The sequence below is a fragment of the Citrus sinensis genome, chromosome 7 (genome assembly GCF_022201045.2).
Source record: "Citrus sinensis cultivar Valencia sweet orange chromosome 7, DVS_A1.0, whole genome shotgun sequence".
Lineage (NCBI taxonomy): Eukaryota > Viridiplantae > Streptophyta > Magnoliopsida > Sapindales > Rutaceae > Citrus > Citrus sinensis.
Window position 1 is genome coordinate 17669935 of NC_068562.1, and position 21600 is coordinate 17691534.

The 21600-nt window shown below is 33.2% G+C and overlaps 1 long non-coding RNA gene across 1 annotated transcript; it reads right to left on the bottom strand.

Annotated features, from left to right (window-relative positions):
* Positions 1 to 5070: 5070 nt before the first annotated feature.
* Positions 5071 to 11072, bottom strand: LOC127903820 (uncharacterized). Its single transcript, XR_008056686.1, has 7 exons — positions 10770 to 11072; positions 10408 to 10499; positions 6943 to 7323; positions 6789 to 6855; positions 6611 to 6703; positions 6444 to 6501; positions 5071 to 5933 (listed from the first exon to the last, which is right to left on the bottom strand). It is a non-coding gene; the product is annotated as an uncharacterized LOC127903820 (long non-coding RNA).
* Between the last annotated feature and the right edge of the window lie 10528 nt (positions 11073 to 21600).

Consider the following 21600-nt stretch of genomic DNA (forward strand, 5'->3'; position numbering starts at 1 on the left):
TAAGCATAATTGTTTTATTTTATATATTGATGAAATTTTGCCTGCCAGCAGCAATATAAACTTATTGTACGACACCAAGAGATTTCTAGCTCAGAACTTAGAGATGAAAGATCTTGGTGATGTCTCTTTTATATTAGGCATACAGATACACCAGGATCACTCCCGAGGTATTCTTAAATTATTACAAAAAAGCTATATCGAAATAGTTCTTGAAAGATATGGCATGCAAGATTGCAAACCAGGTAATATCGTTGTGGCTAAAGGAGACAAGTTTAGTCTTAAGTAGTGCCCTAAGAATGATTTTGATAAGAAAATGCAAAATATTCCTTATACGTTAGCAGTAAGATGTCTGATGTATGCTCAGGTTTGTACGCGATCGGATATTATACATATTACTAGGATATTAGGCAAGTATTTGAGTAATCCAGGAGTAGACCATTGAAAAAAAATCAAACGGGTCATGCGATACTTACAGAAAATAAAAGACTACATGCTCAGGTATCAGAGTCAAATCAGCTTGAGATCATTGGGTATACTGACTTCGATTTTGTTTGATGCCAAGACAATATGGAATCCACTTTGGGTTACATCTATCAACTAGCTGGGGTTGCTATTTCCTGGAAGAGTGCTAAACAGTCTCTTATAGCCTCTTCTAAGATAGCAGGAAAGTTCATAGCATGTTTTGAGGTATTTAAGCACGGAATATGGTATGAAAATTTGTCACATAGCTGTATATAATAGATGGCGTTGACAAACAACTCAAGTTATTTTTTGATAATAAGTCAGCAGTGTTGTATTCTAATAAAAACAAGAGCTCGATGAAGTCAAAGTATATAGACATCAAGTTCCTAGTTGTTAAACAAAAAGTTTAGACAATTGTCTATAGAATACATTGGCATAAACTCTATGATTGTAGATCTGCTTACTAAGGGATTGCCACCCAAAAATGTTTCATTTGCACACTGGCATGTCATTAAAGATATTCAATTTTAGAGGGAGTTTGTGATTTTAGATAATCTTATTATATAGACATTTTCAGTTTATTTGGGTTTATGAATATTTAAGGCTATTTTCTATTGAAATAAAGTTTACGCTTATTCACACTTTGATTTTAGTATGGTTTTATCTCACTAAGGTTTAAAGTTGACTAGTTGGAAATAGACATGTTAAGATCAAATTACATGAAATTTTTATATTACACATCCATATAATGATGTATGTCATTTAGTTATATTGGCATAGTAACCATTGATGGTTGAGTTACGATAGTTGTAACGAATGTCGCTTTGGTTTTATATTGGTATAATTGATGGACTGGATTGGTTATAGATACATTTTGGTAGTGATAGTAAGGTGGAGCTCATACGGTTATTTTTGCAAAGCATAATTATAAGGTTACATATATAGTCCAAGTGGGAGATTGTTGGATATTTAATCCAATATTGTTGGATCCATAATCTAACGTTGGGCTTATATGTGAATAATAATGTTTTGTGAACTATCATATAGTGTTAAATCCAATTAAAAGTGATCTATTAATTTTTTTGATAATATGGGCTTTAATGTATCTGATAAGGTGTGAGTTTTTAATTTGTAAAGACTTAAGGGTAATTTCTATTTTTATGATGAGTTGAAATACGAATACCTTAAGACAATAGGAAAAATTGTGTATATAAGTGGTCATGGTCCCAGGCCACATGTATCTTTCTATTCTCTACTAACATCCCATCATCACAAAGAGAGAAAGAGAGCAAAGAAAAAATTAAAGGATTCTCTAGGAGAGTGTTGATCTGGAAGGCTAACTACACAACACTAGAGAGCAATTAAGCACTATGGATTCAGGTACGCTTCCGCATATATATTTTTTTATTTTTAGTAATACAACATGAATATTCCTATATTATGGGTGATGGTTTTCACCAAAGGATTTCTTGTTCTAATACTTTTAGCAGCAACCAAGTTAATAATCTCAGTGGGATGGGTTGTGCCATAGAAAACTTGGAGAGCTCTTATAGTACATGCAGTGCTGAAAGTGATATTGGCTATATTGGTAATTGGGCACAAGGAGTTGGTCCTAGTAAGCCAAGTGATGGACCTAAAGCGATCCCATGAACGTTTAGATAAGTTTGGCATCCTAAAAATTGGTATTGAGGTCATTGACTATGGATTGATTTAAGCCTTGTATTGAATTCCTGAACTGCCTTGTTTATGGAGTCTACACATAGAAAATCATTTGTACTATATGTAGGATGCAGCAATATTGCCATGTGCACAACCAACTGGAACTATTCCAAGTAGGGCTACCATTTTTGCTCCATAATTGTACAATGTCTAGCACAAAGAAGAAGCCGAAATTAAAAAGCCGAAATTGTACAATGTCTCCATAACTTGAAGATAAGGACCAAATAATAGCATTTTAAGTTTGTCTAATATTTTTCCTTACATGGGCTTGTTGCATGGATCTAACACAAGCTGCTATTCCACTATGCAATGGCAAAAATAAGGATTTTGTTCCACGGAGGCTAGAATGAAGAAATTGCAAACTTGATGAGGCCAAATAAGAGTTCATGCTCATGAGTTACCAACAATATCTTAAATGCCATTTCTACTACTAAGGTTTGAGTCAATTGTTTAATTAGTCCTCCTATTTAAAAAATGACCAAAAACACCCACAAAATTATTTTTGTAACTATTGAATCCAATTTTTTTGGGGTACTTTTGCTCTGATATATTTTAAAAATTCAAACAATGGACCAACGAATGCCATTGGTAATAATATAGAAGTAACTTCTAACTATCAAAAGAAACGATGTAAATATCTTAGGTCTTATTTTTTAAATATATGCTCGGCCAACTGGACATTAAACCCAAACCTCTTCCCTTATGGCATATTTGGTTTGAAGAAATTTAAAAAAATAAGAGGAAGAGAGGAGAAAAGGAGAAAGAAATAAGGAAATAAGAGGTCAAACCAAACAATGAAATTAAGATTGACCATCTTTTTCACTTATTTTCTCTCTCCGTCTCTCAATTCCACTCTTCTTCTCTCCTCACATTTCTTCCAACTGAACATGTACTAAATTGAATGATAAATCTGAAAAGGAAAAGAAGAATAGTATACAGTAAAACCTCTTAATAGTGATACTCCATAAGGAATCACCTCTATATAGTTATAAAAAATTATGGTCCCAATTAATGTAGGTTAGTTATAAATAAGAATGTACTCCATATTATAATAAGTTATAATTTTTCTAGATCCCATCTTAAGAAACTTGCCTCCATGTGTATACTTATCTATATATTACAAAATATATATATACTATGTAACATTAAAAGTTTATTGAGATGAAGCAAAATATTTCTCTATTGGGACAATGATTAATTCCCTCAAGTTATTACCAAATTATTAGATAGTACTTATAGAATATATATTGAGAAAATCATTAAAGAGAATACAAAAATTTAGACTTTTAACAACCGTAAAAACCTAAAACTATAAGTAACTACAAACTGAATAAAACAAAAAAACAGTAAAGGGCCATGCATATCCAACTTTATAATACCTTGTTCGTGCCCTTGCGCATCTAAAATAATCCACCAATTAGCTTGAAACCAACTTTACCCATTTGTTAGAAAACCTAACTTTAAATAAAATACATAAATATTTAAATTAACTTTATCCTGTATGCTTGAGATTCAACCTAAATATACATAGAATGATAAAAATATTACTTCCTTTGGTGAAAAAATCTAACTTGAAAGCTTGAATACATTTTTGTCTCCCTCAAATCCTTCATTTACACCTCCTACACTTAAAATCCTGTCCATTAAGTGTTCTCAGATGAATTTTTAAGGATGGAAATACTTTAGATAAACTCTCCAATTCAGTTGTGAAAGACCCAAACTCAATTTTGGAAAAATCCCCAAACCTTGATAACTTTATCTAGTCATGTTAGATGAAACTAGATACATTTATCCTTGAAGTTTAGGGTGGATCGTTTTAGATAGTATAAGAGCACTTCCAATTGAAAATATGAGGATATTTGTGACATCCCACATCCCCTGGGAAGGATGTTTAAGGATGATTCCTTCGGTGTTCAGGGTAGGTCGTTATAATTTCTCTCATTAAAGTAGCAAATTCACCAATAAATTAATTTTAATTGCTCCAAGTTTACCTATATAAATTTAGATAAAAGAACGACAAAGACGACGAGAGCAACTATTTGAAACTTTTATAATGTCATATTTTCTTTGTGTCAAACTTATGACAATGCTTGAATATCAGGGGAGGATCTGGTTGTTTATGCAGTGATGACAAGGGCTTGTTTGATTGGTTGTTTTATGATACCTTTATTTTGTGGTTTATTGTTTGTCCCCCCCCCCCCCCCCCCTTCTATGAAGATAGCTAGTTAGGGAAAGCACGTAGTTGTAGATAATAGACAAGAGCAAAACTATGTAGAGAGCCTATATACAAAGAAATTAGAATCAAATATGAGATTGAATTGAAATTTTATCAATTTTGTGCCACTACTAGAATAAAAGCTCTTTATGACGGGTATTACCCGTCATTTTCGGCATGGAATGACAGTTGAGCAACCGTCATTGATTCCGGTGTTAAGAAAAAATCATGACAGTTTTTATATGTCATGGTAAACATGACGTATTATCCATCACGATTCTGTCATCGTTGGTTTGATGAAAAAATTTCACTCATGACTAATGTTTGTCAATAACATTTCCCATTCATGACTATTTCCCATTCATGACTATTATCTGTCACGTAAACATGACATATTTAATTAAAATAATTAAATTACTTATACATTTAATTAAATATTAATTCCAAAATTTTGGCAGTAAATGAAATATATTTTAATTTTTTTATGAGAATTTATGAAATTGGTGGCAATTTTTTTGGATTATATTTTGGCGGGAATTAATGAAATTGGCACCATTCTTTTTGGCAAAAATTAAAATATATCCTTTAAATTATTATATAAATAAATAAAAACGGTACACACACATATATATATATAATTCATATACAATAATTCTCAAATCCATATCCACAAGTTTCATAAATTATAATCTTGTTATGAAATAAAAGGGTAAAAGTTTGTTTAGTCCTTATATTATGAGCTTAGTACCCATTTAATCCCTATATTTTTAAGAATACCTCAAAACGTCCTTACTATTAAATATTGACACTTATGCCATTATTTTTTTTTTTTTAGTATGCTTTTACAATTTTACACTGTTACAGTAATGTTTCTTTTTTAGATATTAATAAAAAAATTGGATTATCAAATTAAACCCAAAAATAAAATAAAAAATAAAAAACATATATATTAATTTTTGTGAGAGCTCATGTGTGTCCAAAAAAAATTAATTTTGTAAAAAATTAAGTTATCAATTTTTAAAAAAAATTAATATTTTAACTTCTCAGCAGAGTGTTCCACAAAAATTAATATATATATTGTTTTTATTTTATTTTTTGGTGTTAAACTAATAATTTAATTTTTCCTTTTAATAATGTTTAAAAAAAGGAACATTATTGTAATAGGGTAATATTATAAAAATAAGTCAAAATGAACAAAAGGTAATGGCAAGAATGTCAATAATTTAATGATAGGGATGCTTTGAGATATTTTTAAAAATATAAGGACTAAACGGACACTAACCTCAAAATATAGGGACTAAACCAGCTTTTACCCGAAATAAAATAACTACAATAACTATAGTTAAATAAATACTTCATCAGTTATTAATCTGTTTCCTAAAATAACGACTACAGTTTCTTAAATGAACAATCTTGAATCAGATTTTATAAGCCACTAGCAGCACAACTAAAACCAACAACACTGTTTGATGAAACCATCCCAATAAATCAGCAACAATCAACTGAATGAAGCACTAAACTGCCATCTCAATAAACCCTGCTTGAATTAACATCAGCACGTCAAGAACAATCTTGAATTAATAGGAAGAACAAACCAAACTACCATCAAATGTCACACATTCTCATACTTCCATCAAATGCAAGTTACATCAAATGCCACAGTCTCATACTTCCATCAAATGCAAGTAACATATTCAACAAAACCAAATGCAAGTGATCGGATGCTGGAAAACAAGAAATAAACTAAACCAAATGCCACTAGATTCACACTTCTAGTAGTTAAAATAGATGTTGTGTTTAATTAAACTACACGTAGTTTGATACTGACATTACAATGAAAATTCCATATAGGCAGGTTTCCATCCGAGAAGCATCAAAACCAAACCAATGTAATCCAGCATAATTACAAGCTCAACCCAATACAAGTAGACATTATATTTACATATCAAAACTGGCTCTCAAACCAAGCTAATATAGCCAAGTAAATGAACATGAGAATGCACAACAGGCCTACGCTAACCAAAGTATTTAATAAACAGCTCCTCACCTTATATGAGCACTCGGACATAGTTCATCCGTTCATACCGTACCTCATCCATTTCTGCCTGAGTGTAAATTAATTTTTTATTAAACTACAAATGACCAAATGATTTAACAGCAAATATGATGGACAAAAACTATTAGCCAATGATGGACATAAAACATATCACTTACATTGTTGAGCAATAAACTAGGATCGACGATAATATCCCTCATATACAGCATGACATAATATCCACACTCATAAGATCCAGGTTGTTTTGGAACCTATAATAATAAAACTCAATCTAAGTACTTAAAAAGCTATAACAGGTAGTTAATTAAAATGATAGGAAAAAGTAAATTGTATTACCTGTACAATTTTGAATTCAGAGTGCACTCTTTTTTTACCGCTCGTTGCTGCGAACATGTTGATCCCACTAGGAGTTTAAAACTTACTGTTAGAACTACTAAAATGTTTATAATGGACGGAACATTCTATGATGATTTAACTTTGATATACCTACTTTATTACCAACTCTTTAATGTGTTCTGCTGGACTATTTCCTTGCGGATCCATGAAATATCCAGTCTTTGCAGCCACATCGATCACAACAAGAATCCAATGAGCGCTATAATTAAGCGACAACTTGTAAGTAAGAAGAAATGAAAATTAACAACCTGCTTACTAATGAAAATGAATATAAATGAAAATAAATATATCCAGGATTGTAAGGAATGAATATGAATTGAGAGGGGCGAGCTTTGGCCAAACGATTAGCAATTGCTTGTGTCCTTGTTATGTGCGTTTTAAGCGCATTTTCAACTCTGCTGGGGCTAACGTGACCAGGTTCATGAAGCCAAATGGCTTGCCCATTTTATCAGCTGGAATCTTATCATATAAGCAACTGATATTCACACAAAAAGCAAGAATTAATTATTTATATAATCTTTTAATAGATTTTGATAATTAAAAAAGGAAAAAGAAATTACTTACACCATATAGACATGCATGTGATTAAGGCCTAACCATTCCATGGTAGCCAATGCATAACAATCATCCCTCCCGATATAAGCCAGACATTCACTTTCAAATACCTCATTATCAAGTGGATGAGGAAGGTAATTTGTTTTTCCTAGAATATTCAACAATGTGTTGTAGATGCTTTCACACACATTTTTTTCAATATGCATAACATCTAATTGATGTCGAACAAGCAAGTATATACAATACTCTAAATCAAAGAATATTGACGTTTTCTTCCAACAGTTGCTCGTATTACTATTAACATTTTTTTGCTTCTTGCTTGTTCATTTTCCCCATTTGTTATTGATACCTTTAACTTGTTCCCACACATCATGGCCTGTCAATAGTTTTGGTGGGTAACATTCTTCCACCTCATTGTTGAAGGCCTTTTTTTGAAATCAAAATTCATGGTTCTTAGGAAGAAAATGCCTATGGCCCATATAAACATTTTTCTTACTATATGACAATCTGCAGGGAGTTATGTCTTCCCCACAAGCTGAACAAGCATAATACCCTTTTGTCATACACCCAGACAAATTTCCATAAGCTGGAAAGTCATTGATCGTCTATAGTAAGATAGCTCGCAAGTTGAAGAATTCTTTTCTAAAGGCATCATATGCCTCAACATCAATAGCCCATAAAGACTGCAAGTCCTCAATTAATGGTGCTAGGAACACATCAATGTCATTCCCTGGTTGTTGTGGTTTGGAAAACAATAATGACAACATCATAAATTTCCTTTTCATACACAACCACGGAGGAAGATTATAAGTTATAAGGACAATTGACCAGCAATTGTATGTACTGCTTAGGGAGCTATGTGGATTGATTCCGTCAGCTGAAAAGAGCAAGACGGAGATTTCTAGATTCAGATGCAAAGGAAGGCCATTTATCATCCACTAACTTCCAAGCTGGTGAGTCAGCTAGATGACGAAGCTTGCCATAAACTCCTCTTTCATTTGCATGCCAAGTTAAGTCCTTGACAGTTTGTGGTGATTGGAACAGCCGCTTGAATCTAGGGATGAGTGGGAAATACCATAAAACTTTTGCAGGAACCCATTTCCTATATTTTTCCTTAGAACCATTTTTTTTTCTGCCACCGTGATACTCTACAAGTAGGACATTCAAAAAGGTTCTCATATTCCTTTCTATATAGTATGCAATCATTTGGGCAAGCATGTATTTTTTTCATACTACAAGCCCAAGGCAGACATAGCTTTTTTTGCCTCATATGTACACCTAGGCAATGTATTGTTCTCTAGTAACATGTCAACAAGGAGACTCAATAAATCTGAAAAGCTAGTATCGGACCAACCATATTTTCCCTTCAAGTTGTATAGCTTAACCAATGCACATAACCTAGTATATTTTTGCAAACTCGGGTACAAAGGTTTCTCGGCATCTTCTAATAAGGATTTAAAGGCCTTAGGATCATCATCAAAATGCTTGTAAGCATCATTAATCATGTTTACAGCCTCACCCTGATTAAGGTACATGTTTTGTGGGTCAACTTGATCACCTATATCAATTTTTGTCATACCAGGTTCGGTTTCCCCATGCCAAGTCCAAATAGTATAACTCTCATCAAAACCCTTAAAAAATAAATGGTCTCTAACTGTCCTAGAATGATAAAATGATAGGTTTTTACATTTGATGCAAGGACACCTTATAAAATCACCATTATCAGAATTTTCAATTGCAAAATTCATGAACATATCCACACCAACAATATATTCTGCAGACAATAACACCCATTATTATCATAGAATAAAATGCCAGTATAAGATTTTTATTTATATTAGTATAACAAAACCAAATATGCTACTGATCATGTTATGTATTTAATTACATATGACCACTAGGAGTTTTATTTTGGCTACTGATCATGTATATATTTAATTGCATATGATCAAATTTAATATTTTAATAGAAAAACAAAAACAAAATAGACTTTACTTTCATTAGTTTAATGAAATAGGCAATGTCATGCAAGGGAAATGGAATAAAAAATAGACATATACTACTCAAGTAACCAAAAAGTAGCATTATACAGGGCCAGAAAAGCAATCATATATCTATTTACCTGCTTGATTATGCAACTTAAATGCTTTTTTTTACCAAGTATTTTACAACCACTTGTCTCTAACTTGAAGAATATATAAATCGAAAGAAGTTAAACATTAATGCTTTTTGCCTGGCTCAATATTGATTATTTTTCTTTTTTAACTTTACAATACAAAAATCGAAAACATACAAGTATCAAACAATTTGGGAGACCCATGTGTGTCAAAAATGCAGCACATAAAGGTCCTCATTGTGCTTTTGACTATTTGAAAAAACAACGAGGACCACAAACCAAATAAGCAAACAACGTCCACAAACTGTAGGAAAAAAAAATATGCTCGAGACCACAAATAAAACTATTGTAGTAAACAATATATACCAACCAATTGTTTTCTTTATGACACCATCAAATTACACAAAATGACAACATTGTTTAAACCTTTGCGAAGCCTACTGCACATAAAGACGATCCGAAGCTGTACACACAATCCATGCAAAATTAGAATCACATGCAATTCAGGGCTTAATACACAATCCATGTGGAGTCAATATAATATTCATAATGATTACAAATGGTCTTTACAAAGTCAAAAACAAGTAAACAACAATTAAATTAATGACTTAAATCATCCCAATTAGACACGCAAATTAGAAATAATTAGAATCACAACCACAATTTCACATGCAACACTTAAAATCATTTAAATTTGAAATGCAAGAACTTGAATGCACTTGCATTACATCAAAACACCAAAATGAACAAGCTATCTTCAAAGCTCATAGCAATTTAGGTATTAATCAACCACAACAACCATAACCAGAATTATGACATAATTGCACCATTTTCTTTAAGACCAAAGAAATATAGAAAGTACCACCCATAGAGTCAAAGGATGCAAACCTCATGGTATTTTAATTTCACTCATGCAGCAACAGAAACCAAAAGCTTCTTCTGTGATAATAGTGGCCTCAACCTTACGGCCACATCTTTAACTGTAACAAGTACATAAGAAGTATTAGAACCTAAAAAATTTAAATAAATAAAAAAGAAAAATAGATAAAGAACCAGGACCACTCCCAAACATTAAGAATAATTATTTAGGGAACCACTGGATCTATATATATTTTCACGGCTAAAACTTACTTAGGTTCCATTAGAATGACACCCACATCTAAAAACCATCACATGCATTACCACTTAAAATTAGCTAGGGATATAACATTGCAAATTAAAAATTTGAGTGAGGCTTTTGATGCACTTACTTTTTCTCTTTCTTCTCTTTCTTCTCTAATAACAGTTGGTGTTTTGAATAAGGGGCTATTGGGTGACGGCTAATGAGTGTCAGTGCAAAGGGCTTGGTAGTTGGAGAGATTTTGTAAATTCGTAATGGGTGGTTGGTGGTTGTTATGTGCTTCGTTCAATTGATTTTCTCCAATTGGGTGATTAGGTTTTCATCAATTGAGTGAAAAATAGGGCGTAGCAGTGCGATGTTTCTTCTGTGCTTGAGAGGGTGGAGAACGAAAAAGAAAAGGGGCTACAATCGTTGCACACTCAGCAAATTTTGCTAAGTGTTGAAACAATATTTCCAAAGCAAAACGATGGCGTTTTGCTTTTCTTTTTAGTTTAAATAATTCAATTAAAAATGCTTTCACCGGTTCCAAAGCCAAGCAAAACGATGGCAATTTGTTCTTTTTTTAATTTAAATAATGCAATTACAAAGGGCATTCACTTGTTCCAACACTTAAGCAAAATTTGCTAAGTGTTGGAACGTTCTTTCCAAAGCAAACGATTGAGCTTTTTTTTTTCATTCAATTACTTAACAATGGAAACCTTGTAAATAAATTAAGTTATACATTAATGAAATATTTTTAAATAATTAACAATGACAAATTTATAATATTTAAAATTTTAAAAATAAACAAATTACATGTTGAAAATAAATATTTTTTAAATAATTCACTACAGTCCATCACAAGTTTGTGTTATGTAGATAAAACAATTTAAATGCCATGCCGTTTAAATTTTTAAAAATTTAAATTAATCAACCATGACATTTATCCATCATCTGTTTACGTTTGTTGTCTATCAATCACGAATGCATCATTAAGGCATGATATATTGTATCACGAAAATGTCATTATTTCATAATACAATCGTGACATATCCGTATCTGTCATAAAAAATCTGTCATAGATCAGCGCTTTTTTAGTAGTGTGGATAATTTTATTATTGGCCTTCTCACTTTTACATATTTTCTATTATGTTCAATCATATTTATGGAATTTTATTGATGCTGCAAGAAAAATGATTATTTCCAAGAACAAATACCTTTGGAAATACATAAATACCTTCAAAAAAACTCATTTATCAGAAAGTCACACCATTAACCATCGTCCTATTAAGTTACATTAGAAAAAAGAATTTCGATAAGTTGTCGAATAAAAAATCCATTTTCAACCATAAAACTGTTGAAAATGACATTAATTGTCCTTAAAAATGATCTCTAAGAAACCAAATAATAACATATTTCGAATTGCATGTGCTCTTCGAAATTGCACAAATTGTCCTCGGGAACGAGATTGGATAAACCAAATGATTACTATTCCACCCGTAATTTACCCTTGAAAATGCAAGACACGTGTCAGAAACATGCTTCTATTTTTCTTCAACGACTATTTAATTTATTTAATAATTTTTTTAATGAAGTATATGTATTATTAATGCAACAAAATATAGTAATAATAATACACAAAATTTATTAAAAATAGCTTTATTAATTTAAAAATAAAATCATAGAAATCACATCCACCAATAAAACTATAACAAAATATCAATTTTAATAATATATTCCCCACCCAAAAAAAAAAATCCCAAATGTATATACAAAATGATCTTGTGTCTTGAAACTTTTTCAGGCATCCTCCGACACGTCTTCTTCATCCTCTGAAACTTCTTTCTTGATTCCCTAAAACCTTTGCCTCAACCTCATCTTCTCCATTCTATCATCATCTTCATCCGAAAAAAGAATTTACTATAAAAATGAGAAAAAAATTAGTCATTAAATTATTAAATCAGTATCTGGTATATCAATATGCTATATCTGAACAGTCATTTTGTATAAAGCTTATCATAAGTACTATAACCAAGATCTGCTAAAGAAGCCTAACAAAATATGAGACTTGAGCAATGGATAATAGTCATCAGTGCAATATTAGTTATGCAGAAGCAAATATGCTATATTTGGAGTCACTAGCAGGAATTGGATTCTAATTTTGGCAAGTAATTACTACCTTCAGAAGATTTATGCACTTGCATTAAATCTGGTCCATCAGTTAGAAAACCTAGGTCAGTTTCCATAGATTTGAAAGTGAAAAAAATAAAAATAAAAATAAGAAGCTCGAAAGTAAATGAAAAATTAACAATCTGTATCTTCAAAGATGATTCTTGTGCACTTGACTTTCCCAGCAAGAGCTTTATTATTTTTTTTCAAATTCTTCACTTCCTTCTCGGAAACTATATTACAGTGATGAATGCAAACAATGAGCATGGAACAGTTGCTTCCTTCTCAAGGTTATTGCCCGAATCACATACTCCCTTAGATTCAAGGGATGGACATGTAAGCTTGGAGGATGAGCAAACAATTTTCAGGCAGATGCATATGGGTAAGCAAGCCACTTCACCTCCCAAACAAGAAGAAATCTGAACAGCAAGGAAGGACTACAGCATTGTTTTACACCACCGCTGGGCGCCTAAATGGGTTTAATTGAATCTACACGGCATAGGCTTTGAATCAATATATGATCAAATAGAAGAACAATAATTGAGGACCAATTTGAATCATGTAGCAATGCCAGCATTTAGAGCAATGGCTAAATGAGGGAAATGATTCCCGTCAGTAGAAAATAAGTCATGAGAAATCCAACACGTATAACAATGCAGACATAAGAGGCTTTGTATGGACTAAGGAAAGAAAAAAGCACATAAAAATGTATGGGCAGAGCAGAAGAGTACACCTTCATGACGTCTCTATGTCGATAAATGATTGTTTCTTTCTTAATTCGTTTAACTTAATTACTAGCAAATAGAACATATGAACTAAGTCTTGTCAAGCTAATAGAATGGAAAGTCAAGATTCTAATTTCACCATAATTTCTTTTTATTAGTCCTGCACATAAAACACACATGTTGCAAAACAAATGCTTTAAATAAAGTGGAGCAACATATATATTAGAACTTTGCAAAGTATGTAGACACCGTGGTTACATCTATGACTACAACTTTATTAGAAGGTGGAACCCCCATTGAGCACAGCCTCACTCTCCTCAAATATTTAATCACGTGGGTGTCATTGCTATTGTCTCTCAAACGCAGAGAAAAGTATACGCATGCCATTTAATCAGTTGCCACCAAGCTCAAAGAGCCACAAATTGCTTATGTGATTGAATCGTTAAGCCAAGTCTCTGCAGGAATACCTCTATCTGTCCTTTTTCATGGTCAAGATTTGGTCTTAGACGCATAGCTTTCGAGTATCAAGCTTGTGGGTGAAGCTGATGAAGAAGACACTAGAGTTTTATCATGTGCACACTTTTGTTTGAAAAATAAATCTGCCCCTGCGATCTTTTCTGCAGGGGTAAGAAATAGCTTCCCTTATTTGGGTGATATGAACACTTTTTCATTTTTTTTTTTTTTTATCAGCTCATGATTTTAATAATGCTTTCTCTATCATCTATCATGATGGATATTAGTTTTTGTATTTTTCTAATAAACTTTTTTTTTTGGGTTAGAATGCGGATAAAATTCAAGTAATTGTTCTGCTTAATACATCACGGAAGCTCTACAAAAACCAAATTATTAACCGACCCGCTGCTCTAGCTAATCTTCCGAACGCTGGCGGCATGCTTAACACATGCAAGTCAGACGGAAGTGGTGTTTCCACTGGCGGATGGGTGAGTAACACGTAAGCACCTGCCCTTGGGAGCCGAAATTAACAACCAACCGAATTACAAACCGAACCAAAAACTAAAAATACCGAACCGAAAACCAGAATGCCCACCCCTATAATCTATTATATAGATTGGCTGGGATACTGTTTAAATATCATCTTTATGTAAATCAATAAGTAGGAGCATTAAATGGTCAAGTAAAGTTACCCGAATTGTAACATTTCGCCTCCTTTAACTATCTCACACCGTCTCCCTTCTTTTCTCTCTCTGAGAAAAAGAATGAGAGTTGAAAAGTGAGCCTTTGGAGGCTAGTATTATCACCTACATAGGTTGGGTGCTTTTTCATCTGGTTTCTCTACTTTTCTTTCTCCAAGCCGTTCTTTTGGCTTGGTTTCATTATTAGTTTCGATAGCAAATAAGCAGTCTTTTAAGATGGATGCTAAAGAGCTGATTCGCAAATGCTAGGAAATATCTTTGAGTGGAGATAAGAAAGGAAGAGTATCTTTGAAAAGCAAAATGAAGGTAGCAGGAAAGAAGATTGTACATGGATGCTTAGTTGGAAAGGTCCTGGTGAACAGAGAAGTAAAAATTGTGGGGTTGAAAGCTGCCTTGCAGCAAGTGTGGAGAACCATAAGAGAAGTTCAAATCGAAGAAATGGGAGACAACATCTTCATATTCAGATTTGGAACGAATGCTGATAAGAGGAATATTTTAGCAAGGGGGCCATGGCACTTTGATAGAGCTCTCACAGTCCTAGTTGAACCAAGTGGTATTGGGGAAGTAACCAAACAGTCCTTTACTCATGTATCTTTTTGAATCCAAATACACAATATTCTTATCATGTGTATGAATGAAGAAACAATTAAAGAGATTAGTGAAGAAATCGGAAAGGTGGAGGAAGTGGGGACTAATGCTGCGAGAGAATGTTTTGGCAAGTTTATTAGACTCAAAATTTCGATTGATGTGACTAAACCACTGATGAAGGTGGTAGAATTAAAAGATGAGGATGCTGCAGAAGAAGAGAACACGGAAGAAGAAAGTACAGAAACAGAAGAAGGACGCATAGAAAATACCAAAAAGAAAGTCATTCCCATGCTAGTGCTATTTTTTTTGTGGTTGTATTGGGCATCAATACAGGGAATGTGCTCAATACAAAAATCAAGCTAGAAAAGAAATGGCTTATGGGCCATGGCTGAGAGCGATTACAATGGCAGAAAAGTTGAGATTGAACAGAGGAAGGGAAAGGTGGAAGAAAGAAGCCAATAAACAAAGTAATGAGGGGTCAATACAAACAAGTAGGGGTGGGTATAAACCCACAACCCATGGGTTTACTCAAACCCAAACCAAATTAAATTGTTTGGGTTAGGTAAATCATGAAAATGGGTTAGATGGGTGTTTTATATAGAAAATCATTTCATTATGGGTTGGGTATAGTTTACCCATGGGTTATGGACAAACCCCAACACTCAAAATTTTCAAATGAAATAAATGAAAACAAAATAAATGAACACAAATAAGTGAAAGGCCACCGTTAAATTTTTTGCGGCGTGATCAATTGTCAACAGTTAGAAAATGAAAATAACAGTAAAAATAAATTTAAATTAAATAAATATTGTTGTAAATAACATAAATTTGTTTTCTTATTTACAAAAATTACATGAATAGAAACTAAATAAAAAATTAAGTATTAAAACAAGAAATATATGTTTTGATATGAGCAAAAAAAATTAATAATAAAATTGTTTCTTGTAATTATTTATTTTGTGAACATTTTCTTATAATAAACATTTTGTAATATTTTAAAATTAAATGTAAAATCTTATAATAAATTTTTATTTGTCATTCAAGTTTTCTTATAATAATTTTTTTATCATTTTACTAATAATCTTCTTATATATTTATTATAAGAAAATTTTCACAAAATAAATAAGTATAAAAAAATTTTATTATTAATTTTTTTGTTCATATCAAAACATATATTTCTTATTTTTAATGCTTTATTTTTTATTTTGTTTCTATTCATGTGATTTATTTAATTTATAATAAATATAAATAAAAGAGTAGTTGAAAATAAGGGTAATATTGTAAACTTATACTATTATGGGGGTTTTTGGCCATTATAAAAACAGAAGGGGGAAAAATGATATATATTGATTACTGTAGGCGGAAAAGTGGCAATCTCCCTAAAATTAAGTATATAAGTAGACAACATAACGCAAAACTACCAAAACGATAAATAAAAAAAAATATTACATAATAAATAACAAGTTGCAAAATTTATTATTAGATTGTTAATGTCATGTTTGTGAAAGTTTATTATTAAAGTGTACGTTCTTATTTATTGAGAAATAATAATTTTTGTGATTAAACTTTATTTTGATTTTCTAGTATTCTTTAATTTAAGGATGAAGTTATTGTAAAATTTATAATTTTTATCCATTATATTTTTTTATATTTTAATATCAATTTAATAATTAATAACAATTAATAATTATTATAATTTTGATATAATTAAATTTTATTAAAATAAAAATTATTTTGATAATAAAATTCAAACCAAATCCAAATCAAACCCAAATGGTTTGGTTTGCGTTGGGTTAAAAATATTTGGGTTGGTTTGAGTTGGATCTAAATTTTTATGGTTTGATTTGAGTTAACTTAAAATCTAATCCAAACCAACCCATGCCCACCCCTACAAACAAGAGTTGAGGCCAACCCAGAATTGAAGTAGAGTTGAGCAAGAGACAGCATCAGTGATTCAGAAAACGAAGCCAAGTTAACTCGGATTCAAGAGGATTTGAATACGGGTGGGCCAAGGATGGAAGAGACGGAAAAACCAAAATGGTCAGAAAAATGTTGTCAAAAGCTGATGCAGCCAGTTGGGATTGACATAGTACCTCAAAAATAGAGAATTGAGGTAGGAAGAACATGCACAAATGAGAGGGAATATGAGATGGGAATTGGACAAAGAAAAAATGAGAAGGAAGAAAACAAAATTGAACATAACCCAAATGATAAGGTGGCCCAATTAGAAAAAACACAGCACAAGCCCATCTTGAAACAAAATGTGGGGAAAGTGAAGAGTTGGATGAAGCACACTCTAAGATAAGGAAATAGAAATAGAAGCTCCAAGCACGGACAATAGTAAGAAAAATGGGTCCAGACAATGGGCCAAAGAGCTTAAATAGGCCTAAGGAAGACAATTGCGGGGGAAGTCCAAATGAAAAAAAGAATAAGAATGTGCAGTCCAAGACATATTAACTTTTGCTCCTCAATAACAAAGAGTAAAATCGGGATGGAAATAAAACAAGATAAAGACGTGGAGATGACAGCAGCAACAAAGGTGGAAGAATTAACGGCGGAGGCTGGTTGCCAGCCCCACCGACAGTTATGAGAGCTTTAAGCTGGAACGTTCGGGATTTGGGAAATGACTAAGCGTTCCATGAAACCCAAAAGATTCTCCAAATGCATAGGCCTGAGGTTATGTTTTTGTACGAAACTAAAATGAGGACCGGGCAAATGCAAGGTAAAGGTAAAAAGTTAAACATTGAGAATTGCTTTGCTATTAGTAGTAGAGGTAGAAGCAGTGGTTTACCATTGTTGTGGAAATCAGAAGTAATGGTGAATATAAAATCTTTTAGCCAGCACCATATAGATGCAGTAGTTCACTCTGAAAATGGCAGCCTGTGGAGGTGTACGAGGATTTATAGGCATCCTGAAACAGACCAGAAACAACATACATGGACTTTATTGCGAAGATTAGCCATATTATTCTCTTTACTATGGCTTTGTTTGGGAGACTTTAATGAGATCTTAAAGCTAGATGAGAAGACTGGGAAGAATGATAGGCGTGTGTCTAGTATAAATGAATTCCGCGAAGCTGCTAATGTATGTGGTTTAAAAGAATTAGGCTGCAAAGGCTATCCATTTACATGGTCTGACAGGATGTTTGGTCCACATTTGGTAGAAGAGAGGTTAGATAGGTTTCTATGTTGCAAAGCTTGGGGAAGTATGTTTCATGAAACAGCAGCATAACATCTCGAGACGTGCACGTCTGATCATAGTCCAATTCTGATGATTGTGGAAGAAAGGGGCAGAAGCAAAAGGTACATCAAAAGAACTTTCTCAAGGGTCCATTGTGAAGAAATGTGGAGCCCTTATGAGAAATGTCAAGAGATTGTCCATGATGAGTGGAAAGCGAAGAGCAACTGGAACTGTGAAGATCTAATTACTCAATATAAAAAGACAGCAAAAGATTCACTAGCCGAGTTACAATTGTGGAGCAAAGAGGAATTTCGGGTCAGAGAAAAAAAAATTGAAGAAGCTGTTAAAAAAGTTGAAGGCTCACAGAGAGAGCAGTAACCAATAAGGCAATAGAGAAACAAATTGATGACTTGCTTATTGATGAAGAAATTTATTGGAGACAGAGATCAAAGGCTGTGTGGTTACGGGAAAGAGACATAAATATAAAGTTTTTCCACTCCAAGGCTACTTCGAGAAAGAGGAAAAAAATGATTAGAGGAATTGTTGATGAAAACAACCAATAGATAGAAGAAGCTAATGAAATTGAGAAGATATTTTGTGAGTATTTTGACAATTTGTTTACCTCTAATAATCCAACGAAGCACCAGATGGAGTCAGCACTTAAAGACATGCCTTGTAAAATTTCAAGTGCGATGAATGCACAACTCAATCAGCCCTACACAGAAGCAGATATCATAGAAGCTTTGAGTCAAATGCATTCAACAAAAGCCCCCAGTCCAGATGGTCTTCCAACAACCTTCTTTCAAAAGCATTGGAAGTCTGTGAGCCAAGGAGTCATAGCTACTTGCCTACATGTTCTTAATGATGGAGGTAATATCACCCCCCTGAATCACACATATTGCTTTAATTTCGAAGGTTGACATGCCTAGGAAAGTGGGGAATTATAGACCTATTAGCCTTTGAAATGTTATTTATAGAATTATTGCAAAAACTATGGCAAATAGGTGAAACTAATTTTGAATCATGTTATCTCCCTAACTCAAAGCGCCTTTGTTCCTAATAGACTTATAACCGACAATATAATTATCAGTTATGAATGTCTTTATAAAATAAGGCTTAGTAAAGGGAAGAAGCATTGGCTAGTAGCTTTAAAATTAGATATTGGCAAAGCATATGATATGGTGGAATGGAACTTTTTGAAATGTACACTAGAAAAAATGGGGTTCTCCTCAAAATTTGTGGGGCTGATTATGAGGTGTATAATCACACCATCCTCTCGGTGTTGATAAATAGGGTGGCTAAAGGTTTGATTAAGCCGCAAAGAGGGCTAAAGCAATGATGCCCTTTGTCTCCATATCTTTTTATTCTTTGTGCAGAGGCTTTTACTAATCTCTTTAGACAATTTGAATTACACAAGCATATTCATGGAATCAAATTCGGCAATGAGTTGTTTATCATTCACCTATTATTTGCAGATGACAGCTTGATTTTCGTAAGAGCTACAAAAGAAGATTGCTTGAGCTTGAAAGGAGTTTTTTATTGTTATACTACTACTTTAGGCCAAATTTTTAATTACGAAAAGTCATCCATGTTCTTTAGTCAAAACACAAAGCAGGAGCTGATCTCTGTGATAAAGAACATTTTCTAGTTGCAAGTGGTCTCCCGACATGAGAAATACCTTGGGCTGCCCTCTATGGTTGGAAGAAACAAGATCAACTTTTTCAACGATAACAAGCTTACAATTCTCAGCAAGATATCCAGCTGGCAAGCAAAACTTTTTTCATGTGGTGGAAAAGAAATTTTGATAAAAGCAGTTGCCCAAGCAGTGCCGGCATATGTTATAAGTGTGTTTAAGCACCCATTAGGGCTCTGTGAAGATATGCAAAAAGCTATTGCTCGGTTTTAGTGAGGAAATAGCAAAGATCATAGGCTAATTCATTGGCCAAGATGGGAGAGAATGTGTTAGGCTAAGAGTAAAGGTGGAATGGGATTTCGAGATTTGTCTAGTTTCAATCAAGCCCTAGTAGCAAAAAAAGGTTGGAGGATTATTCAAGTGCCTGATTCCCTGGTAGCGAAAGTAATGAAGGCTAAATGTTTTAAACACTCAAGCTTCATGAAGGCAAAAATATGCTCTTACCCCTCTTTCATATGGAGGAGTATTCTTTGGGTAAGAGAAGTTGTTGAGAAAGGATTGAGGTGGAGAATTGGAAATGGTGAATGGGTGTAAGTGTATCATAGCATATGGCTTCCAAGACCTGACACTTTCAAGCTGATACCCCCCCCCCCCCCCCCCGAAGCTACATTTAAAGACAACTGTTTCGGAGCTCATAAATGAAGAGCATGAATGGAATGAAGAGCTGATTTCGCAGCATTTTTTGAGAGATGATGCATAACATATTACAAAAATCCCTCTCCCAAGGTAGCCAAACCCGGATCAAGTGTTGTAGCACTATGACAAGAAGGGTGAGTACTCGGTGAAGAGCGGTTATCAATTGGCTTTAAAGATGAAATTCCCAAACAAGCCAAGCTGCTCAGAGGAGAAGCAAAACTCATGGAACTCTATCTGGTATCTTCAAATACCAGAAAAAGTCAAGATCTTTATATGGAGAGCAGCTAATAACTTACTGCCAACTACAGAAAACCTATGGAAGAGGAAAGTTGTGCAATTCCCTTGGTGTCAGAGGTGTAATAGAACGGAAAAGTCTATTTTTCATACTCTATTAGAGTGTAAAGCCTCTAAAAAAATATGGCAGCTGACATGTTTCGAAGAGGATATCAGGCTTTGTAAGAACATGGATGTTTTTAGCTTATTTCAAGCTATGACGGTAAAAATGAACAAGGCTGAAATGATTGTGCTGGAGCATTTGGCAATTAAGGAATCTCCTCATTTTTAAAAGCAAAAGAGAAGATTCCCAATCATGAGTTGTGGTAGTAGAAGCAGTTGTGCAAGCCTACAAAAGAATTCAAATGCCACACATGCAAGAAAGTTCAAGATATGACAATGTTGTCCAGAAGTGTTGGAATCCTCCACCAACAGGCTAGTTCAAGGCTAACGTGCATGCCGCAGTGAAGACTGATCAGCAAAGAACTAGATTGGGAATTGTTATTAGGAACTCAGAGGGCAAAGTTGTAGCAACAGTTATGAATACTACAAAATTTTTGGATA